Here is a 26,278-nt window from a genome sequence, read left to right on the forward strand (position 1 = left end):
CTGATCTCTACCATATCTTACCTTTACCTATTTTAAAAAGTTTACATATGAAATATGTATTGATGGGTAGGGGTTTACGTAAGGTGTTGATTTATAATTTTCACTTATTAAAAACACTGATTCAGGGACATTAAGTATTACGTCAGTATATTTCGCTTGGCAAGTAACATTATTTTATAAACGCACGCTTTGGCGCGAAAAAGGTAGCAAATCGTATTTAGAGGCGACTTAAGAGGCTCAACGGTAGGTAACCGACTGACCGTACCTACTCTCGACCCTTCGTCCGCCCAGAAACAGATAACGGTCACTTTATTTTTCGTTGTTTCGCTGTGCATCCTGGTCTAGCCTTGACTCATTTACAATTACAATAATATCATTATATTCCCAACTCTGTCGATTGGAGGATTTAGGAATTATGATAATAATATAATAAATATTATTTGGTATCAGTATGTACCTACCTATTTAGATATTTTTGCTATAAATTATTAATATTTTAAAGATAATTATATACCTATGTAATATATTGGTAGATACTTCTGATTTTTCCATATATTTCATATAGAAATACCGGTATTTGCATTTTCATTCGGTATTGCGATCCCTAGCACCACGTGACTGATTGCAGTCCGCAGTTCATTTCGATATCGGAAGACAATAATTAGGAGTAAATAATCATTTCATTGGTGGCTCAGCAGTCGGACGAAATCCTTGGGGCAGCATGAAAAACGTCTGCACACTTTATTAACTGCAGGAAGTGCCAGTCTGTCTGTCCGCGACTCCCGGAAATGAAATGATTTTTTCTGCAGTGTGTTTACTGTTTACTTTTCAATGTCATGTAAATGTGTATTGCTATTATTAATGGTTCTACAGTCCGGTGTGGACACTGGCAGTCATCTCCATTCCCTAGTGGAGAGTCATTTGGACACGCCGAGAGTCTTAATTCCTGGTCTCTCCCGTTTAGACATCCATATCCATCATCATACTAAGCCCGATAAGCGTAGAATGTAGTCACAATCAAATCAGAATAATAAGTATTAAAATATATTTTAATTGTCATATAATCGTAATACTATGGATCATGGCCTCACAACGGGGGGGCTGACAGGGCTCTAGCCTGGGGGCCCGGCGTGGCGAGTCGGCCAGATAAGTGATATAAACACACATCACAAAAACTCTCTAATAGTAAAAAAGCCGCCTGCGGCGCTACTTTTCTTCGATAATGTTATTATTTAAAATGTTGTATGATACAATTTTTTATTGTGTAAAAAAACACTAAATATACACATTAATTTTACAGCGTAGAAAACGCTACTGCAGAGCGTCACACTGCCTTTATCTTAAACGATGGGTAGGGGGGCCTGCCAAAAATCATAGCCTGGGGGCCGCTTTAGGATGTGGGGGGCATGGTATGGACTATATACAAGGTAATTGCAGCGACTTAAAAGCTACATTCATGCTCTCTCGAAGTTTCATTCCAACCAAAATTACATATTATGTTTTGTGGGTGCCAACAAAATCACATCGTCATGTTCGACGTGTTGCAGCCGAGACGAGTTTGTATGTGCCAACCGACTTAGAGAGATTCAAACCATTCGACCAAAGCATACCGTAAATAACTGAACTCGAGTAGAAAATGACTCACGTTCTGATAGTAATAATAAAAATTGCAAAGGCCGCTTTCTGCCGGTGAGATAAAATCGAAAAGGGAAAGTCATCCACGTGTCCGCCGGTGGTGAATGGAGAAAGCCTTCAATGTCTAGACTAGACTACAGCAATCAAGCATCATACAATTCGCACGACTTGATCGATCACTACCAGAAATAATGGTAACTGAAATACCTAACGGGTGTAGAGAAACAGACAACCGATCTCGAGTGTGGAAGACGCTTGTATTTGATGTTGAATTGTATTGTTGTATTTGAAATTGCAACACACACTATTGCACGTCTATAATGTGTGGTCCATTTTCGTAGGACACTCACATAGTGACGTCCCTTGGGGGTAGGCAGATTAAGCGTCACTTGGGGGCGGCAGTTACTTGAAGGGCGGCAAATCGAGGAGAATCATTTGGTATATATAGAAATAGCCACTTAAACTGGGTACTTAATAACGAAAATATCTTTCCTTAAAAAAATTCAGCTCACTGGTTGGAAACAAAATGTATTAATAATTAGCATATAAAACAGGGCAGTATTTTTTGTGGGGTTCGCGATGTCTACTTTACTTCCGTTGTTATTATACGTCCTTGGTGAGCAGAAACGACACGAGCACAGATGATAAAAAATATTATATAAAATAATATTGTGGCATTACGGCGCTGCCCAAGGGCGGCATTTTGTCCAGGGAAGTCACTGTACTCACACATTCAAAACCCTGCGTCAAAATGTAGAGTTATTATAGCATATCGTCACTCTATTTATTAAGCCGCTCTGTGATCACTACATAATAGTTCATATTGATTAGAATGATGTATTTGTGTTTTCTATGCTCTCATCAGACAATCAGTAAAATGTTTAATACATTTAGCGGACGGAACGCATTCTATGGACTCTGGAGTGCCCTCGACCGATAACCAGCTTAATATATCTGATGGGAGAATATATGCCTGTTTGTTTGCATGTCGAGGAAAGAAGGAAGAAGAACACATGGTGATAACTCAAAAACCAAACGTGCGATAGGAAAATGCTTACCACTCAACCGACGGTTGTAACTTCAAACTATTATTTTATCGGGTAGTTAAGAGCAGTCAAAAATGATTCTCGGCTTACCTGAAACAAAATAAGAGATACTATTACAATCACGATATTATTCTTAGTTCAATGAAAACAAAGATTAGTGTGCACTATTTATGACATTTATTATGGAATAAAATCATACATCATTTTAGATATCTTATAAATCATATAATCGTCGGCTTAAGCGTCGGCTTATAGTGTCGTGGGTCCCAGGAAAACAAATAAGTGTGACTGAAAAAGTATGCATTATTTTTGTCAGATAGCCCATAGCATAACTATTATGGTTTGAACACACATAATTTTGAAAACATATCTGAGAAAATTAATTATAACCAATAGATTTTTTTTTTTTTTGAAAAAAGTAAGAATCGAACATGCATCTATTGCAGGGGGGGGGCAAACTTTTTGGATGGAGGGCCAGATTCAACAATTCAAAATGAGCGGCGGGCCGCAAGTAAAATACCATTTTTAGATATACACTATTTATTATGACGAAAAATAAACATTACAAAAAAATTAATGAGAAGAATGAAACTGTTGTACATTTTTTTTAAATTCAGGTGTTAATTTTGTAGTTGATATTCTCAAAACTCATCGGAGATATTTGATCGTAAAGAATTTTTATTGAGGTTCATGATCGAAAATGTTTGTTCACATATATTATAGGTTGATCCAAAAATAACGAACATTTTTCTTGCATAATCTTTAAGTTGGTCGAATTTGTCTGAATTAAGGGCATTGTGAAATTTGGAGATTTCTTCACGACGCGTCGCGATGATGCAATTTGCTTAAATCAGTGTCACACTGCAGATCAATAATCTCAAGTTGTAGCTCCAGAGCGAGATTACAATCCGAAATTTCTTTCCATTCATTCCCAATCGATGTTCAACGCAGAAAATAATGGTTACATAATGTGAGACGAGACGCAAGGAAGACGTACTGAGATGATAAATTTACGAAACAACAAATTCTTCAAATTTTAATCTATTGTCAATATTTTTTAAAAAATTATAAAGAAGTTATTCGTAATCAGAAGTACAATTAATGATGGCGGGCCGCAAAAAAATACCGCGGGCTGCAGTTTACCCCCCCCCCCCCTGATCTATTGGGTTTCGCGCCCGTGCACATTGACATTGACCACAATGCTAAAGGCGCCGTACTGAATTGCGACAAATTTAACCAATGGCTCTTTGAAGCGATTTTCAAAATTGGGATACATTGGCAATCAGCTAATAATTTTTAATTAAGTAATTATTTTTTTTATTCAACGAATAATTAACAAGATTTAAGAATGTAATATTCTAAGTATTGAACATGCATAATTTTGAAAACACATCTGAGAAAATATATTATAACCAAAAGAAAAAATCTTTTTGAAAATCACGGTTTGGTTTAGTCATGGTTTACTTGCATTTTAAAAACTAACCAGCACCATCTGCAAATTGTAGTCTTAGTTTAATGAAACCAAATAACTATGACTGACAAAGTTTAGAGAACACTATTTATGTCGAATCTTAATAGCCTATCTCCACCCCTCGCCACTGATACCTACATATAAACCGAATTGTATATTACTGTAATGTCTGAATCCTAAAAGAGAGATCCAGAAACTTAAGAGTAGAACAATGTGGTATGGAGAGGTGCATGCTGGGGATAACGCGAAAGGACAAGAAGAGGAATAAGTGGATAAGAAAACAGACAAGGGTTTGCGATGTAATAGTTTGCTAAAAACTTCAAATGGGTTGGACACATAGCTCGAAGGGACAAATTTATTTATCCAGTGATATCCAAGAGGTACAAAACGTCCGCAAGGTAGACGCAGAGGCCGTTGGATCGATTAAATGATGAAGTTCTGAGGAAGTACGTTATAACGCAACGCATAGGACCGAGAGAAGTGGAATCAGCTTGGAGAGGCCTTCATCCAGCAGTGGATAGATTCAGGCTGATGATTTATGTCGAATCTTATCGAAATCGAATATACCCCCACCCCTCGCCACTGATACCTACATATAAATCGAATTGTATTATTACTGTGGTTAATAAAATTCACGTACTTAACTGGCACGCCCTGGTAACGCCCACGGTGGCCGCGCGGCTTAAGCGTTGGACTATAATGCCGTGGGTCCCAGGTTCGAATCCTGGGTCTGTCAAGTACACATATTGTTTTTCAATTTGTGTGTGTCAGGGTATGGACCTAATAGGTTGAGCACGTGGCTGTCATCCATTTCTCGTAAATAACAAAATCTGTTAATAGGTACAAACCTCTACTCTGTGGAGGCGCATATGATCCTATTAGGATCGGACATTGTCGAAAGAAAGACTGAACTACGTGATTTATTTACATGGTACATACTTAGTCAAATGAACGTTTGCTATCGACAGAGAGGAAGCGAAGGAAAAATTCCCACTTGCTCTCACGTCTCTTGTCTGACATGTACATATCGTAATTCCAATTATCCCAAGTCAAACTCTGTAACGTCGGTAACCATTCGATACATTAAACGCGACCTTCCGTCTTACGCCCAGTTTCCGCAGCACGAACCGAAATAACTCCGAAATCGACGGCAAAAAGTAAAAATTGACGCCTGCCCCCCACCCCGAGAGTAGGCGTCCAGACGGCTGTGCGCTATGCCTACGTGCCGGTTGTTCCGTCGGCGACGCCTTGACCCCGTTCGTCTCGCATCCTTGGGACCGGAGCGACAACTAGTAATCAAATAAACATCGAAATAATCCTGTTGTTATCTCGACGTGCAAAGACTTTAACTAAATCGACATAGTCAATACGGCACTTTGACAGATCAGCTAAAAGTATGCTATAGTCGCAGGACTGCATATATTACGTAAAAGTCATATGCAGAGATAGAAAAATGATACGGGGAGTCCACAAAATCTACATAATAATTTATTATTAATGTTTAAGCCTTAAATATTAAGTGGTTTCCAAACTTTATGTTACTACGCACCCCCCTTTAAAAAAATCTTATCTTTGCGTTCCCTCTTATTTCATAAAATAATACACACATTTTTAAATGATAAAAAATGTATTAATACAAAAAAAATCGTAATTGACAGAATAATAACAAGAATTTTAGAATTAAAGAATAATAAGTATTTAATTAGTTATATAATGTATTAATTTTTAATGCAATGGATGTGCTTGTTATTATATTAGCACAAAGTTTATCTAATTGCAGATAATTCAGCAAATCCCGTTTCGCAAAAATATTATGTTACAAATGGCAATATTACTTGCATTGCTTTGCTTAACAGAGTTATTGTTATTAATTATTATATTCTTCACTTCGATTCAACTAAAATTGAATAATGGTTTCACTCTGAATTGTTTGTTTCAATTTTAAGTATCGCATGATAATTCTATCATTTTTTTTCTTTTCAATAGTAGTCAATCGAAATCGGGCCTCCTTTTGCCCTAGTCTGCCGCTCCCTCCCTTTAGGCCACCCAGGGGAGCCGCGCCTCCCAGTTTGGAAATCGCTGATTTAAGGCGACGTGAAGGGCGAGGTTAACAAAATCTAGCACGTGGCTCTATGCTATGACTTCCGCATTTACCCCGTCTGCAACAATAACTACAGAGATGCTCACTTATGCGACTATCACATCTAAGCTTGTCTCGTCTGCAACGCGTCGAATACATCAATGTGACGTCATCGTTATACACAAAACGCACGTTATCTTATGAACGTACGCACACTGCTGGAATAAAACGTTTTGGTTTGAAAAAAACATCTGGAGGCACATGCAACTATTTTCAGCCGATAGGTAGATACTCGTATAATCCCGAAATGTTGCACTTCGTCATTCATCTTGGCTTGCCGAGTGACGTCACTGTCCCCCCCCCCGCACCGCTTTGCTATACGCATATTATAAGAAAGTTGCATGTTGCACTCATTTTTAATTCATGACTTATCCCAGTCGAGACGATTTTCAATGGGCGACTGGGCTTACGAGTTATTGCGACCGGTCGCTTCCACGAATGGTTATCGAACGCACGTGATATAACGGTCATATTATTACGATCATTAGTGTCCGTTTGTGTCGTCTGCGTTGGACATTGGATACCCACCGATAGTTGCATCAATTTCTGTGTGACACGGGTCTTCCAGTGCCAGGCCTTGCGTGTCGTATAATGCCGAAAGGAGTGGGCCCAATCCGTTCAGACGGCCAAATTATCCGAGTCACGATACTAGGGTCCTGACGAAGAATAAGAAGACGTAACATTCCATTCAACAAATAATTATTTAATTAATTAATTAATAAGTCCACCAAACCCCCCCCCCCCGCCCCTTGTGTGGGCTCCGGCCTACAACATACATAAACTTTGTTATAACTAGACTTAAATTTCGAAATATCTGGGTATGTATAATAATATATAATTATAGAAAGTACGTTATTCCACGGTTGAAGCGATGAGAAGCAATGTTTAGTAGGCGGGATAAATGTGAAAGTCAGTGGGTGGCACCTGCTGGATTTTCTAAACCCCACCCCTTCCCGCTGCTTTGAAAATCAATAAAAAAAACAATATATTTAAAAATGACCCCCCTCCATTTTTATGTGTGGGCGGGCGCCTATTTGTAGATGGCTACTTATGAATGATATCAATCCTGTAGCATATTTCGGGTTAACCTCAGTAACGGAAACGGATGTTGATATCCGCAACAAATGAATAATTGGGATATAAATTGATATTGTATGTCCTACTTTCTATATTATTATTATTATTTTCTATTATTAAGTACTAAACGTGCAGTGACGTCCCGTGGGGGTAGGCAGATTGAGCGTCGCTTGGGGGCGGCAGTTACTTGAAGGGCGGCAAACCGGGAGAATCATTTGGTATATAAAGAAATAACTACATAAACTGAATACTTAATAACGAAAATATCTTTCCTTTCAAAAATTCAGCTCACTGGTTCGAAAAAAATGTATCAATTAGCACAAAAGGTTTAACAAGACTTAAATTTCAGGTTCGCGATGTCTAGTTTACTTCCGTTGCCCTTCGACGTCCTTGGTGACCAAAAACGACACGACCACGGGTGATAAAAAATATTGTATAAAAAATGGGGCGGCATTATGGGGCTGCCCAGGGGCGGCATTTTGTCTAGGGACGTCACTGTAAACGTGTGTATCAGTGGCGAAGAGTGGAAGTAGACTGGTATTAAGATCCAACATAAATAGTGCGCACTAAGCTTTGTAAGCAGGGAACTCAAGAAATAATGGGAACTGAAATACCTAACGGCCCTAACGGGTAAGGAGTAGCAGGTAAGCGATCTCGAGTAAGGAAGAACCGGGATAAACTTAAGCACGAGCCAATAATACGTCATACGTCGAATACTAACAACTGCTCTCGGTTTATGCATTGGCGCTCATTTAATATTGGCGTATTACACACACAATTGAACATGCATAATGTGTGTTTTGCGTAGGACACTCACACTTTCAAAACCCTGCATCAAAATATAGCCTACTGTAATGATATTTATTATATGCTCTACGTTTGTCAGTCACGCGTATTTGTTTTGATTGAACTAATACTACAAATTGCAGGTTAGTTTTTTTAAATCCACTAAAACCCTGAGTACAACAAACTCATTTTGAAAATGCTCTAACTGAATCAAAGTCGAGCAAAGTCGAGATTGTTTATACAAAATAGTGTTTAATGAAATTTATTATTTGCATTCTAATCGAACTTGCGCTAATGCCACAAATGTTTACTACCGACCGCGTAAAAATGAACACGCATAGAGTGAGCTGCCACAATCAGCTAATATTAATTTGTTGAGTTAATAAAATTATATAAAACAAATTAATCACTTAAAAGTCCTTCTCGATCGGTGATTTATTTAAAAACTAACATAACTAAGAACTTAAAAATATAAATGTCACTGCTCTCCAACGAAATTCTACAAATCCTAATAAATACTACTGACATCTCGTATTTTTTTCCGATCTGAGCTATCGTATTGCAGAGACGTCTTTGATAACTGCTTCACGTACATTAAATATCCACTTTTTTGATAATGCCCGATCCTAAAAAGATCATATATGGGCCTTCATAAAGTGGATGTTTGTATTAACAGATTTTTGATTTTACGATAGATGGATGTTAGTCACCTGCTCAACCTATTAGGTCCATACTCTGACTCCTATTAAAAAACAATGTGTATTTACCAGACCCAGGATTCGAATCTGGGAACCCACGACATCCCGCGCTTATGATAATATCTCGTATGTTAATTAGAACTATAAAAATAAGCATGTAGGTACACAAAAAAATGAATTTTCAGTGGAATAAAAGTTATTAAACAAAATGTAAATCTTTCTAAACTCACAGCATTGAATAAAGTATACAAATTTCTCTCGATTTATTGGTAATGCATGATATAAAATATATGTAAATGTGTATGAGAGAGCGAGACAGGAAGAGGACGCATTAAATGGTGTAAGGTGAAAGAAAAGATACACGTAAACGCAAATTCTAAATTTGAAAAATAAACTGACACGAAAATAAATTTATTTTTATCGAATCGTGAGAGAAAAGAAATGATAGGATTCTGTATAGTTTGGCAGATACTTACAGCGCAGTACTAGCATATTGAGTATTATATAAAAAGTATTAAACGTCCAATCTGTCACAAATATTAATTTGTGTTTAAATGTGATTTTAATCAAAATAATTTATGTTGCAGAACTAAGCCACGTCTATGAATGTTGATAGTTGGCACCGCCACCTTATATTTATATTATTATATATGAATCATACGCTGCTTTCCCTTACGCGGCGGTTCTTCTTTAAGATTTCTTTTCGTTCTCATTGTATTAAGGCTATACTTCAGCTGAGGCATGGTCTAAAATGATCGTGACTAGGCGATGCGCGGATTGTGCGAATAACGCGAGCCGAACGAAATATAATTTGTCATAAAAATTCAACATGCGTCCTTTTAATGTTATATTCGTAATAATAATAGTATATTCATTGACATGTTTCCTTTTTCAAGTACATGCGGAACGTTTTTTAGTCATCTTTACACGATTTAAGAATATATTCCTCCGACGCCATCACAAAACAAATTGACGTGCTCACACCTCGACTACCAGTCTCCGATTGGCGACGACTGCGAATTTGCGTTCCACCTACTGTTGAAAATTATTTGCTGTTTCACTGATGTATGGTCTTAAGCATTTTTTGTGTGAGGTCAGTAATACTAAAAAATATATACTTTTAATAAGTACTATTAATAGTATTTATCAATTTGATTTCATACAGTAGTAAACTATGGTTAGGTTAAGTATAGAATTCCAAATGAGATTGTAAGGTTGTATTTTTGATTCAATTTGTAGCGTGTATTTTTTTCGTACGATTGTTGCATAGTGGTTTTTCATACATATTCAGCGGCAAAACGTTGGCTAAAAACTGATATACTGCAATATTTTATTAATAATAATAAACCTTCATCATCACAGCTCCAGTTTGGTAATGAGAGCTATCAGATAAGCAAGATTGTATACCTGAAGCGAGATAGAATATGCGTGGAAGGTCGCACGTCGTTATCGGGAAATAGGTTAATACAAAAATAATGGAAAGCCACCACTCCACTCTACTTGACTATTTATAAAACGTTTAATCGATTTGATAATAAATACGACCGGAAGAAAATAATTATGTACCTATATTAAAATGGTTTATATAATATATCACTAATCACTAAACACTATTTAGCCATTAAAGTAAACTGACAACAGTCACATTTGAATCAAAAATTAAAAATAGTTCACTTGTTTCCGACAAAGGAAAACTTTTTCGACTATCGATTTCACGCAAATAGGAAAGACTAGTAGTATTAAATACGAATGCGTGATAGTCAATGACATCAACATGGACGAATCATCTGGAAAAGAAAATGGCACTCACTTTTATTGTCGGGTCTGCCGAATGGCATAATCTGTTCTAACGCCATTACAATAAAGGTGATATTGCTATAAATTCCTGATGCTTTTTGTTGGGTCTGCCGAATGGTTCGGTTCCAACGGGTTCGCTCAAATGAACATTGACATTAGAAACACTGCTCTAACGCCATTACAATAAAGGTCATATTGCTATAAATTCCCGATGCGTGATATCGCATAATGGAGATTGCGTGACGTCTACCTATACATGCGAATTTACTTGCTAGCTACTGTATTGAGTGCGTCGTCCATTAATAATGTCATTGATTAAAACATACAAAGAATCGCTAAAAAGAATACCCTTAATTTTACATCGAACATCGTTTGGGAATCGATACTGTCGAGCATCATCCTGCCTTTAACCTTAGCGATAGATAGGGAAAGATCCTGGCCTGGGGACCTGCTTCAGGATATGGGGGCCATGAGTGATATTACATTATTATAAACATCATTGACATAAATTATATATATGTAAAAATACCCCATCTTGGTACGATATACGAATTTCTAGCCATGTCAATATAAATATACGAATAAAAATATGTATAATCAATCACACTATGTCATTTATACTCAATCACCGTGCGTGCATTTAATTTTTTTTTAAAACACTTAAAAGTGTAAAGTAACCGTTACATTATTGAAATTATTATAAGGTAAGTACATAAATCAATTAATTTATTAATTTTTGTGGTGTTTTTATAGTTTACAAAATCTAATCTTATCTTTTCAACGAACCTGGCATGAAACCACAGTTTTTAGGATCCGTGGACGGGCGTTGGATCTAGATCTGCGAGTCTATTCTATACACAAGACTGCTTGAAGGCCTCTACGGCAGCTATATAGGGTAAGTTTGTATCGACTTATTAGCACTTATTGTAACAATTACAATACATTATGTAGTTATAATTGTTACAATATGTGCTATGTTTAAATAGCACCTCTCTTGGCTGTGTTAACTTTAGAGCGAGATAGACAGTTTTGACTGTTTAGACGGCTAACCTATTGCAACAATTATAATACCTCAATACATAAAATATATGATAAAGTGATAATATTTATCATCTTTACTTTGTGTATAGAATAGACCCGCTGGAGTCAGAAAATGAGTCTACCCTCAATGTCAGTAGAAGTGTTATTATATAAAACAATTAGATGAATTTATTCATCGAGCGCACATTTTAAAAAGTTGTTTTTTTAATAATTGTTTCATTTAAAACACTTTAAAATGTAAATTATCAGAAAACTGTATAACATTTTATCTTTAGGGATTACCCATTTTGTAAGTTTACTTGCTATGTTACCTATTTACGTCGGTTGATATGATTGGAATGGTAATTGTAATAAAATATCTATTAATTTCCGTATATTGTAAAAAACCACATACGCCAACCGGCCACCTGACGGTTTGATAGTAGGATATGAGTAAACAGCTGACACTTCGCGCGCCAAAAATGCAGGCATAGTAGCACCGGGTATAATTATTAGAATTTTATAGATCGACAGAAGTTTGCAACCTTCTAGTCTGGTCGCCAGCCCATACAAGCGTAGCATTATCTCGTATTGTTTCGAGGGACAAAGAAACCCTACTTCGGTTTAGAGACACAGATCGAGACTCCTCTCAAAGAAAACTAAAATAAATCTATATAGAATAATCATTAGGCCAATAGTTTACCTATGGATAGGAATGCTGAAACTATATAAACTTCGTTACCTAAGGCCGACTGTATACAGGCCGTGGCACTGAACCGCGAATTACGGTGGTAGTAACAGTTATTGGCAATCTTCGAATGTAATCCTGTTCACAATAAATGAAGATTTTCGATTGGTTACAATTTATTTAAATATGCAACAATCATCATTTTCTGCAGTCTGGGCAATAACTAGCACTATGATCGAAGTTTAAATACAATTTCGTGTCACGGCCTGACTATAGTGAAGGTACGGTACAATCACAAACTATACTAATACGTTGTGCAATGCTCCCCTGTCATCATATAAGTGAGAGTTGGGCGACTCCGTTGGGAAGGGCATTGCCTCAAGAATGGAAGATACACAATAACTGAAGAGGCTCTTCAAACTAACATGAGATCAGACGGTCGGGGGACCTAAACTGCGGTGGTTGAACTTCACAGTTATCAGCTCCATCAAACCACACCCGGTCTTGACCGGGAGTTAACGGGACCCCACGTTTGGTGTGAAGCAATATTTTTTTAGAACCGAGAATGTCTCAGGAGCAGTAACCCAAGACTGAGGTTGCAATTACACTCAAGTGCGCTTTGGCTAAATTTAAATGACTTTAAAAATATCCACGTGGGAGAGAAGCACGTAGAGGCAAAATTTAAAATTGTACTAAGAATATGTGAAAAGCAATTAAAAAATCGCCGAACAATATAAGTGAAGGTCTGATAGGCCCATTCTCCGCCACGTGGAAATGATGAACGGGTAACAAGACCAAGCGCATAGAGCCTGCCAGCGAAGCTACCATGCCCAGTCAATAATTGACTTAAGGCCATGCATTAGTTGAGGCACGGTCTAAAAAGATCGTTGCTAGGCGATGCGCGGATTGCGGGTGGCGGGTGAAAATGACGCCTGTCAAACGAAATATTATTTGTCATATAAATCCAACATACGTCCATTTTATGTTCTGTTTATTGTCCTATTAGTAACAATAATAATATATTCATTGACATGTTTTCTTTTTAAAGTAAATGGGTAACGTTTTTAGTCATCTTTACACGATTTTAGAATTAATTGACCCGTCGCCATCACGCAGCAAAGTGACGTGCTTCTGACTCGAGATTCTCTCACTGAATGGCAGCGAGTCCAAAATTTCGTCGCGCGTACAGTTGAAAATTATTTGGCGTTTCACTGATGCGTCACCTTAAGGCCATGCATTAGTTGAGGCACGGTCTAAAAAGATCGTTGCTAGGCGATGCGCGGACTGCGGGTCGCGGGTGCAAATGACACCTGTCAAACGAAATATTATTTTTCATATAAATCCAACATACGTTAATTTTATGTTCTGTTTATTGTTCTATTAGTAACAATAATAATATATTCATTGACATGTTTTCTTTTTAAAGTAAATGGGTAACGTTTTTAGTCATCTTTACACGATTTTAGAATTAATTGACCCGTCGCCATCACGCAGCAAAGTGACGTGCTTCTGACTCGAGATTCTCTCACTGAATGGCAGCGAGTCCAAAATTTCGTCGCGCGTACAGTTGAAAATTATTTGGCGTTTCACTGATGCGTCACCTTAAGGCCATGCATTAGTTGAGGCACGGTCTAAAAAGATCGTTGCTAGGCGATGCGCGGATTGCGGGTCGCGGGTGCAAATGACACCTGTCAAACGAAATATTTTTTTTCATATAAATCCAACATACGTTCATTTTATGTTCTGTTTATTGTTCTATTAGTAACAATAATAATATATTCATTGACATGTTTTCTTTTTAAAGTAAATGGGTAACGTTTTTAGTCATCTTTACACGATTTTAGAATTAATTGACCCGTCGCCATCACGCAGCAAAGTGACGTGCTTCTGACTCGAGATTCTCTCACTGAATGGCAGCGAGTCCAAAATTTCGTCGCGCGTACAGTTGAAAATTATTTGGCGTTTCACTGATGCGTCACCTTAAGGCCATGCATTAGTTGAGGCACGGTCTAAAAAGATCGTTGCTAGGCGATGCGCGGACTGCGGGTCGCGGGTGCAAATGACACCTGTCAAACGAAATATTTTTTTTCATATAAATCCAACATACGTTCATTTTATGTTCTGTTTATTGTTCTATTAGTAACAATAATAATATATTCATTGACATGTTTTCTTTTTAAAGTAAATGGGTAACGTTTTTAGTCATCTTTACACGATTTTAGAATTAATTGACCCGTCGCCATCACGCAGCAAAGTGACGTGTTGTTCCTGGGTCAACATTCTCCCACTGAATGGCAGCGAGTCCAAAATTTCGTCGCGCGTACAGTTGAAAATTATTTGGCGTTTCACTGATGCGTCACCTTAATGATCAGGAGCCAAAGCGGTTATCTCCATTCGCCATTATTTGAAACAGTTCCGGCAAATAGCTGACGACGAATGGACTGGTAAAAAAGACAGAGCATACATCATTCCTGAAGCTAACATTGTAGACAGCGCTTGCGGCAGACAGAGGGAAGTGGAGACGTTTTCCGGAGATGGACAAGATCAACGTTGGGTAGTAGTGTCGTGACAATGGTGATCACGACACATAATACGAGTATTATTAACCTATATCCCAATAGCTACGTGTGACCTTCCACGCACACTCCATCTCACTTCAGGTAGGTACCTATACATACAATCTTACTTATTGTCACCTTGATTACATACAACTGTAATTATGAAGTAATCACCAGCTGATATAAAAAAAATAGTTTCAGTAACTTGATGATTTTTATCAAGTTTAGTGTGAGTACCGAAATTTACGTTTGAGTTTATGTAATGTCTTAGTTATTATGTTAAATACTGTGGGATAAAAGGACCCATGTACTGACCTATGAACCACAAGTGCGAGTGAGAAAGCATTCGGCACGCTTACATCTCATCACTATGCGTTGGAGTAAGATAGAATTTCTACGGCTGAATTAAATATTTGTTGCACGCGTCTCAGGTAAATATTGATTAGAATGACTACATTCATTTAAAAACTGCGAGCATGAGTTGCTGAAATTTATTACAACGTTTTTCTTAGCTCGTATTATTATTTGTAGGGTACAAATCATGCAATCGATTTTTAATTAACTTCCGACTAGCTATACATTTGAAACTTTTAGAATACATCAGAACACGATGCCAATGCATTTTTTTAATACGTTTAGCCATCTTTAAGTAGAATTGAATTCATTTTCAGTTAATTCTGTTTTGTATGAAAAATTATTTCAGAAAAACCCGTAAAAAGTAAGACTATTATTGGTTGCTAAGGGGGTGGTCCTAACAACTAAATTATTAATATATACGTGCGTTACTATGGAGATCAAAATGAAATGCCAAAATGACATTTCAGTATTCTATATTTGTTTGTTTGTTTGTTTGTTTTTTTATTTACTTCGTATCAAGTATCGACACCATTATTGGTTGGTAGGGGTCTGGGCTCCTAGCAACTAAATTATTAATATATACGTGCGTTACTATGGAAATCAATATTTCTACCATTACATTTTTTTTTGATCGTTTAAGCTAGTCAAGTCAAGTTTATATAATTCAACAGAAAATTTTAAAACGTTGTACATAAAAAGTTCTTTTTATCTTGTAATTTTTTATTGTTTTTGTATTACCTAAATATAAAGTTAGTGGTAATTATTTATTATATTGAGTTTCAATTTGATAGTCGTACTGAATAGCATCATGCTGGTATAACGTTTTATAGTTAAAAGTTAATAATAATAAAATTGAAGTTCTACTGTGCGTTATACGCAAGAAACACGGCTTCATCTGGCCGAACAATACCCAATCTCTTCACATTATTACTCTAAGGTTGTAATTGAGTAGAGTGTTTGGGAATTTATATTGGGAGAATCGTAAGCAGTGCCGAGCAATTAGGGTTTTAAAATATTCTTGTGATGAAGTATTATATTAAAATTAATAACTATCATCATTAACAAAAGTGTGACCACTTTAAATAAATTAGAGGTTGTGATCGAAAAATCTCGTCTATTCCCGAGTATTCGAGAAATTGCCACAAGGCAAAAATATTGGCCAAACTGTCGACTTTAAAATGTAGTAAAATTTCTTAAAATCGCCAATGAAAAAACAATAGCAAGAAAGTTAATTAAATAAATTATCGAGAAAAAAGATGAGAATACACAAGACAAATTGAATGCAAGTCCTGAAAAATTGTTACTTTTTAGACATCTGATAAAATGTTCATTAAGCAGGTTCGCTATATTTTTATTGGTTTGTTGTTGAAGGTGTATCTAAGTAGGTATACACCTACTCAACAAAGAATGCCAAATTTTAGGTCGCGTGCATTATTCATTTGAATATTAAATAATTACAAGACAAAAAGAACTTTTTATATACCACGTTTTTAAATTTTCTGTTGAATCATATAAACTTGACAATTATATGTATTAATAATTTAGGACAAATAAGGCAATTGTCAACAAATCATTTTTTTTTTGCTATTTTGCAACAAACAAATATAGAATACTGAAATGTCATTTTGATGTCCATAGTAACGCGCGTATATATTAATAATTTAGTTCCTAGGACCACTCCCTTAGCAACCAATAATAGTGGATTGGATTACGGATTTCTTCCGAAATAACTTTTCATACAAAACAGAATTAACTGAAAATTAATCCAATTCTACTTAAAGATGGCTAAAAGTATTAAAAGAATGCATTGGCATCGTGTTCTAATCATTCTAAAAGTTTAAAATGTGTAGCTAGTCGGGAAGTTAGTTAAAAATCGATTGCAAGATTTGTACTGGATAAGCAACCACCTGATAAACAAGACTACGAGCTAAGAAAAACGTGGTAAAAATACTACATGTCATGATTGATGAGTGAATCATTTGTTTCATACAAATTTCAGCCCGAAAACCGTATGTCGGTTCTAGACTGCCAAATTCAAGAGCCAGCGACGCAGGGGTCAAACTGGAAGCGAGGGTGTAGGACATACTCCGCCCGCAACATAAAACTGACTGAAAACGCAATCGCGTGACCGCTGCGGCGATAGCAATAATTATAATTGGCAACGGGCCAAAATAAAATCACAGAACATACCCACCTAGGTACCAACGATATCACTGCATACTAAATGATCAAACCCCGTATCTGCAAACTGGTGTATATTGCCCCTTATGCAAATATCCTATCCGCGGAATGGATTTTGGTCTTATCTCACCAGAGTATATAGTAGATAGACCCATAGAAATTAGTGGCAAATAGTGAAAGTACTGCGGTGTCGAGGTAGGCTGTTAAGATCCGACATAAATAGTGCACACTAAAATTTGGCAGTCATATAATGTTTGAGGCTACTACGATTTGTCAGTCATACTTATTTGTTTTCATTGAACTTATAAATACACATTGCAGGTGGTGCTAGTTAGTTTTTTTTTTAAATCAATTAAGCCCTGACTAAAGCAAACCATAATATATTGTACGACAACATCTTCTTGGCTACGTAAAGGAGGGCGCTGTTTTCACAGTTTTAACACGTAGCCAAGAAGATGTTGTCATAGAGTAGTTTAGGTATCCTATGGGCGATCCGACAAAAATAGTGCAAACTTTTTCAGTCATACTTTTATTTGTTTTCGTTAAATTACGAATACATAATATTATTACAGATGGTGTTAGCTAGCTTTTTAAAATACGTATTTCTTTTCCCTGAACTAAGAATATAAATTGCAGATGGTGCCGGTTAGTTTTTAAAATTCAATTAAACCCTGCCTGAACCAAACCACAACAGAAATTTGTTATAATTTCATTAGAATCAATAAGAGCATTAATCTGAAATTTAATTTGATCAAATTAATATCTAATAATAACACTGTAATTATCATTAGATATTTGATGGGTAGGTACGACTTGAAAATTACGAGCACCAACTTGCTAACCTACTTTGAATTATTCATAATTTACCTACTAGCTACCAATTTCTTTTGTTCAGGATTTTATTTAGACATGAATTTGATCTCAATACTATGCGGTCAGCAATTGACGATACAGCAGCACACGATGAACCGAAGCGCCTAGTTTCAAAACACCTTAAAACGATTTTAGGTAGTTTTGAGAAAAATGAGAAAAACTCATACTTATCTATTAAAACTGTGAACTTTTGTATGTGAGTATTTAATATTTACTTAATTCGTACATTCTAAAGAGTATTTTTGCTTATCCCCATTTAAGGGGTATTTGAAAATCACACCCAACCATTTTAGCGGGTTTTGAAATTTACCCTAATTTTTGATCATACGTATTGACGGTTTTTGGCGTTTTTTAAAGTTCATTTTTTGGTCATCATATAGGTAACAAAAATAACCATTTAAATACATATCTAACTCAAACATTTTCAAAAGGGCGTTTTAAGGGGATTAGAAACTAGGCGCTTCCCGTGAACACGACGGCCAACTGCATTACGTACAAATTTCCGGACATGAAAAATACTATGACAGCATTGGGGGAGGAATATCGAACTTGTCCTCTGGTATTTGAAGAGCCTTTTATTCAAGTTGTGTAAATGTGATATTTTTTGCAGATACGAGATTTTTAAATTCCGAATACGAAGTAAGTATGTACCTATATATACCAATGTACTACATTTGAATAAAAATAACAAAATAGAACGCCAGAAGGAGACAAAAAAGTGTACACAGTGCCAGCGATGAGGCCGCATGAAATATGGAAATAAAAAGTCAAATAGCGGACACGTGTGTGAAATAATCCAAACTATTATCATAGCGAGCTGTTCAAAAACGAGCGGGTACAATGACATCAAACGTCCGCAGACTTTGCACGAGACGTTGGACCCGGTGCACCGGTCACATTTCGTGCCGGCCATTTTATCAGATACCGGTAGGTTTAATATTGCAGCGCTCCCAAATATGAGACACTGACGTTTTTGTGTTCATATTTTACCCGAGGGGGAGGGTGGGTTAAGTGAAAAAGGCTACCGAATATTGGTTAACCCGAAAAGCTACTGGGATTTCGGTAGTCACTGATGAAACTAAATTATTATCGCATGAAACTCGACGCGCAGGGCAATTCGATATTTTTCTTGATATGACGTAAAACGGAAAGAACTCGGGTAAAATCTGTATACAAAACGAACATCTAAATTGCAAGTTTACACTTAAAAACCTGCACCACGCTACTGACATTTTTAAATAAAATATTAAGAGCATACTTCAATGAAACGAAATTTCGGACTGGCTGCCAATCGGAGATCGAAAGTCGAGCTGTGAACAAGTCAATTTGTTTTGTGATGGCGTCGGGGGAATTAATTCTTAAATCGCGTAAAGATGACTAAAAAACGTTACCCAATTACTTGAAAAGGAAAACATGTCAATGAATATATTATTATTATTACTAATAGAACAATAAACATAACATTAATGGACGCATGTTGAATTTTTATGACAAATTATGTTTTGTTTTGCACGCGCGTTTACACAATCTTTGCGTCGCGCAGTCACGATCGTTATAGAGTAATTCTCTAGAGTTTTAGACCGTGCCCCAGCTGAAGTATAGCCTTAAGTATGACACTTTGACGCTTGTTAAATAGACTGGAATTAAGGATGCACCACAATATCTCGGACAGTTTTATTGTTGTATTATATATGGCGTTTATAATATATATAAAGTTACATTGCCTTTGCAGTTTGTTGGAAATATTTCACGCAATCAAAAAAAAAAATCACAGCTAAAGGTGACGCTAGTTGGTTAGTTGGTAATATTTTTCCAAATCGCCGCATCTCAAAATAAAATTGTGGTCCTCTATTTCGCTCTAAGCAGTAAACTCGGCTGTCCAGACGAGTGTAAAGTTTTTTAGTCATCTTTACACGATTTAAGAATATATACATCCGACGCCATGACAAAAGAAATCGACGTGCGCACACCTCGACTGACGGTCTCCGATTGGTGACGAGCGCCAAATTTCGTCGCACCTACTGTTGAAAATTATTTGCCGTTTCACTGAAGTACGCTCTTAAGTGATATGTCGGAATAACCCTGGTAACTAACTTACTAACAGGAAATGGTAAGCAGCCACGTGCGCCCCCATAGATGCTGCAGATGCAGAGCATCCTTAAGCCTCAATTACATTGAGCTTCTTTACGAGCTGTGTGTTGACGAATTTATAATCTGCCTGTAAAGTCGACCAGTGTAATCATCCAACAAGCTAACATGTTCGATGATTACACTGGGCGTAATTTGGTGATACATAACAAAGTATCACCAAATATATTTTATTTATCGTGCCACTGTATGGTAGATTTTACTTAACTATAACTACATACTTTTAATGCTTCTATTTATTGTACAACATATTATTACTTTGTAGGTCACCTGCCAATATTTAATTAGTTACAGAGCTCTACTCTAATATAATACGTAATATTAGTTGGTATACCGACGATCATGTTTTTACTATTATCTATTATGGTTTGGTTAGGCAGGGTTTAATTGAATTTTAAAAACTAACCAGCACCACCTGCAAATTGTATTATTAGTTCAATGAAAATAAATACGTACGACTAACAAAGTTTATTGCGGACTATTTATGTCGGATCTTAACAGCCTATCTCCACCCTTCGCCACTGATATGAATGCACAATGGTAAACTCAATCCAAGTCCCTGAGATTCTTGAGCCAGTGCGTCATTCTTCGTTTATAGAAAACCTTCTCTTGAGTGATAAAAATGATAAGATGATGAACCTGAACCCCTCACGAGGTGCTTCATGATGTCGCCAAAGTAAGATAACTTTATAGTTTATACTTTCGTCCTCGATATCACCTCGGCGTTCGTAACATGGCTTTTTCCAGCTAGTGCGGAGCCAATGTTTGAACATCTACATTTCGAAAGCTTCTGAAAGAGTTGCTATATTGTGTATCTAAACTTCCACCTCGTATGCGTATTCAGGAAGACCAAAAAGTCATGGCATTTTAAAATTCTGTTCAATTCACGTTATGTTTAGGTCATGGATACATAACATCATTTTTTTCTTACAGATAATTATAGATACTTGTACCTACACAATATCGACCCTTAATCGGCAGAACAACGTAAGCGACACTTTTTGGTAAATTGCGTTTTAAATGGAGAACTGTTCAATATCACCTAGCGCATAAGTGACAAAAATATTAGAGCCCGATCTCAATCGCGTGACATTTTTTTAGGGTCTGTGCCTTTTAGCGTTTTAACTTGTATCGCATTATAAAGTAGAGCAAAACAACGTAACCGACGTTATTTGATAGTGTAAGCTACGGTACGGTTTATTCGGTGATCCGTCTGGTAGTAGGTTGTGCGAAAACCGATTTGGGAGCAAAGCTCGCGCCGTCCAGTAAAACTGGCTGAGATAAAATAAACCTGGTAATAGAGTTTATTAAACAATAATTACCCGCCGTTACATCTCACTACTGTCGGAATAATCTACGAAGAATAGTATCTTCCTATAGATTTTTGAAATGTTAAAAATGTATAAGTATAAAATTTATACTGAAAATTTGGATTCTTTGAATGAATCCACTAATGTCGTGATTCGGAATGTTTTCAGAAACGTATTTAATAGACAGTAAGTTCAACTTGGGTTTTCATCTACCAAAAAAGATAATAGTGTTCTTTTTGCGAGAAAGTAACAAATATGTCTGGTGACGAGAGACTTCGGCTAATTGAAACGGATACTTACAAATGTCCCCTTACCGTAAAGGATAAATGCAAAGAGATGTTCTTTAATGATCTGGCCAAAAGTAAAAATCACAATGACATTTTGTGCGCAAGTTTTGACCTCGAGAAGGTGCTAAACACTCCCTAGTCGAAATACGCATACTATAATGAAAGTATCTACGAAAGTGGAACAAATAATGGATACTGCTTTTTATGGGGTGAAACTGATGGTAAACGTGGCAGTAATGAGATCTCAGCAATCATGCACAAATCTTTGGACAGGACTGACAAAGCGGGAAAAAATCAAGGAATTATTATACTGTGATTGGTCAGAATAAGAACCGGGCAACACTGGGTATGCTATCTTATTTTATGAAAAATTCAACTTTCATTGAATTGATAGAAATACATTTTCTATTACCAGTGGGTCTATTCTGTATTTATCGACCGCTAAAGTGATAAAGTGATAAATATTATCAAACTTAGGGTAGGTTTGTATTATAGAATTAGCACTTATTGTAGCAATTACAATACGTTGATTATAATTGTTGCAATAAGTACTAACACTTTTATATAAACCTACCCTAAGTTTGATAATATCTATCACTTTAGCGGTCGATAAGACAAGTATAGAATAGACCCACTGGTCGTACTACGATGCCGGTCGATTCCATTCATGCGACAATTGAGTCATTTATATAGTAGTTTGGGCACTATCAAAATGACCCACCATCATTTCCAACGCTAGGTCATCATGTCATATGCAGAATTCCGTGACTGGAAATCTTTCGCTGCTACTTGCATTCCTTCAAAGTTCAAAATTAAATTTGGTGAATTATGAAAGGCATAATTTAAAAAACTTACCAAATATTGTACCTACTCTGGTGACAGTAGGACTAAACTGTTAGACCTAGAAAATGTCATCAGATCCCGATCAAGTGCTGTGATGCTTTAAGCGCAGTCACCCTTGCTGTATAGTGCTAAATCACCAATATTGGAAATCCAGTATAACGAGTAACAGTATAAAAGTCTCTGTGTTAAATGTAATATCCCTCAGAGATGACGGATGAGTTTATGAAACTGCCACATGGATTATCAGTGGAAGATACTTTACCGGAATCCGATCAGGAAGATGTGAATGAGGATAATACAGCGATTACTGCTTAAAAAATGTGGGACAATATTTTTTTTGTAAAACTGAATAGTTGATTACAATTTTATTTTATCATAATTAGTAGGTCCCCATATTTAATTATGTACGAGTAGATACGTACCTATTTCATTTTGAAAAATAACAATACCTGATAATATTAATAATATAAGCGAAACCTTAAAAATACCAATCATTTATTTTTATTTTACCTATATGTGATTAAGTATCTACAAGCAAAAATATTAATTTAAAAAGTCAAAGTATTTTTAATTTATTTAACAACGTCCCTTTTCGTAAAATAAATGGGTGCTTATGTTATTTATTTTAATACTTAATTAGTAATGCCCTGTGATGATAATTAGCATGAAATTTATAAATAAAAACGACTACGCCAAATAGCGTAAGCGACATGCCTGGAAAAAATATCGTGTCATAGACATAAGCAAAACAGCGTTACCGCCACTATCTCGAAAACTAAAAGCACTAATGCAATTGTTTTATAATTTCCGTATAGGCAATAACCAATTATTATTAACCACATTAACAGAATTCATTTTTGGAACTAATTACAGAAATAATTTAAAAAAAACCGTCTCCTGTAAAATTTATGAATTGTCGCTTACGTTGATCTGCCGATTAAGGGTCGATATTATAAATTAATATTAAGGGCACACATGCTTACCTAGAGTTTCTGTTTTTTCATTTAAAGTTGAACTATGACATTGAATACTAGGTATGATTTTTAAAGTGAAAGTGATATTATGTTACATCTCTTTTACGCATGCTAATATGATTAAAAAGTTATTCTTTCTCTTTCTGTCACATTCGAATTTGATTACCGAAGTTTAAACATTTACTATGCGTATTAGCTGACGTGCTTCGTCGTTTACAAATTATAACATAAATTTAAAAAATATATGTATTTATAATATTAAATATATTTTATAATGTACACAGATTTTTTTAACAACTATATTATATATACTTTTATTTATTTGTCGCATATTTAAAATGTTCTTGCTATATTAAAATCTTTTTTTTAGCCGGCCAAATAAATCCGTATTTTTGGCCATAGACTAATATAAAAATCTCTCTCCTGTCAAATATTATGTTTGCAAATTGCAAGGTACCTAAAACAATTGTGTTTTATATCAGGAATAAGAAACACTATCTGTAAGTACAATATTATGTTATTTATTACTATCGTAGTATTCTGTGTGTTTTGCATATATTATTCAAGTGTTTATTTATTGTTTTCTTAGTCTATACATACTTTCAATGTTTCATAATTCCGACGTAATACAATCCTTTTTTTGAGGTTAGTTACATTCATTCCAGAATTATATAAAACCTGTGATTTCATATATATTTGTTTGATATAATCTAAGGCGTTCTAGTTGTTATTAAACATGTTACCTACCTGATTACTTTATTTTAGTTAATCAATCTTTTTTGATGCTTTGTATTATCACTAATCCGTTTTAATTACCACTCTTCAAACAGTCGCCAACTATAAAAGATTAAAAATCACACTATTAACAGTTCCTATGTTATGTTTTTTGCAGATGGAGAAAATGTCTACCGAGATCTTTGCTTGTCGACGGTTTCATATGAATAAGATGGAATGAAATAAATCTTTTAATTAATAATGAAATAAATCCAACTTTCGGCGTACGTTTCGAACATGGCGTGATTTATGACGTCGACCATCAAGCATATACACCCATTTTATAGATTTAATAGTACAATTACACAAGGTAAATATAAAGTGACTAATGTTTAAAAAATAAAACAATTTTATAAAAACATTTTTGCACTAAATTTATTATCGATAATGATATAAAAGTTGCTATTTTGATTCGTCATATAAAATATAATATAATTGTGCATATCAGTTACTTGTATCATATTAGGTATGTCATTTGGTAGAGCTTACTCTCCAAGTCTTGTCTTTTTCAGCCTCAATATCACTTTGATATTAGAAAAATTGTCTTTCCAACACCAATGAAAGGTGCATGTATCTATACACACACATTTCAAAGGCTTTAAGTTTTCTAGATGCTGTATATTAATTACTTCTTCTCTTCGGCTATATCCGCATCTTAGTTGCAGCATATGGATACAATGCGGCGCCTCCAAGAATGTCTGTCACTCTAGTTTTTTTGCATCGTTCCAGGTCATACTAGCAGCCCGTAACTCCGCCAGATATGCTATATAGATAGTATTCAGCGGCCATCCAGGACGCCGGAATCCGGTTGGCTTGAAGAACAGGCAAACCAGATTGGGATTCTCTTCAGGCACTCGCAGCACGTGGCCGGGCCAGGTACAAAGTTGCGTATTCACTCTCAGCGTGATGGGAGGCTATTTGGTGCGTTCTTTTATCTCCCGTTACTTCTAAAATTACCGCACACCCAGTATCCGTCGTAAACATCTGTTCTCGAAGCTCAGTATACGGTTGCTCGGAGCCTTTGTAAGGTGCCATGACATAAAAACTAGTAAGATATTTAAAATAGCTGCTAGAATGAATACATTGTTGAAAGGAAATGAAAACTGATAATATGATATATCAATTAATTTGTCCATCTGAAGTTGTAGATATCAGTTAATAATTATGTGTTATACCAGTAATTAAATGCTGACTTCAAATGAAAATTGACAATTAAATATTGAAATAATATATTACCAGTTTTGATTTTTTTAAGTACTATACTATATCCATGGTTCATATTACAATGTCATAGTAAAACTTAGAAGAATAAAATATGTCGTAAGACGAAATCAATCTTGGGGTTTTAATATAAGTTAAATAAATAGTACACGGCTAATTTGTTATTACTTTGAATACATGCCATGTCTTTACATCAATAAAAAACAGAAAAACAATTTAATAATGTATAAATATTTGTATAAGACTTAACAACGGCTGACATCTAGTTAGACACGATGACCTCCATTTAATTTCCTCTTATTTTAAAATTCACCAAGATATATCCTAATAAGTAGGTAAGTATATTACATTTGTACATATAATAAGTAAATCAAGTACTTAACATAAATAATTA

At 35.7% G+C, this 26,278-nt stretch overlaps 1 protein-coding gene and 1 long non-coding RNA gene across 3 annotated transcripts in view; one reads left to right on the forward strand and one right to left on the reverse strand.

Annotated features, from left to right (window-relative positions):
* The window catches only part of LOC147069428 (phosphatidylinositol-3,5-bisphosphate 3-phosphatase MTMR3), a 244,537-nt gene that overhangs the window by 202,295 nt on the left and 15,964 nt on the right, over window positions 1-26,278 (reverse strand). The window lies entirely within an intron of this gene.
* Window positions 23,876-25,998, forward strand: LOC147069430 (uncharacterized). 2 transcript variants are annotated; one of them, XR_015071172.1, is made up of 4 exons: window positions 23,876-23,949; window positions 24,260-24,389; window positions 24,782-24,973; window positions 25,393-25,998. It is a non-coding gene; the product is annotated as an uncharacterized LOC147069430 (long non-coding RNA). The 2 variants fall into 2 exon arrangements; XR_015071171.1 differs by having other exon boundaries at window positions 23,886-24,389.

The sequence above is a fragment of the Rhyacophila brunnea genome, unplaced genomic scaffold (genome assembly GCF_057557595.1).
Source record: "Rhyacophila brunnea isolate RB1 unplaced genomic scaffold, BYU_Rbru_1.0 scaffold_23, whole genome shotgun sequence".
Classification (NCBI taxonomy): Eukaryota; Metazoa; Arthropoda; class Insecta; order Trichoptera; family Rhyacophilidae; genus Rhyacophila; species Rhyacophila brunnea.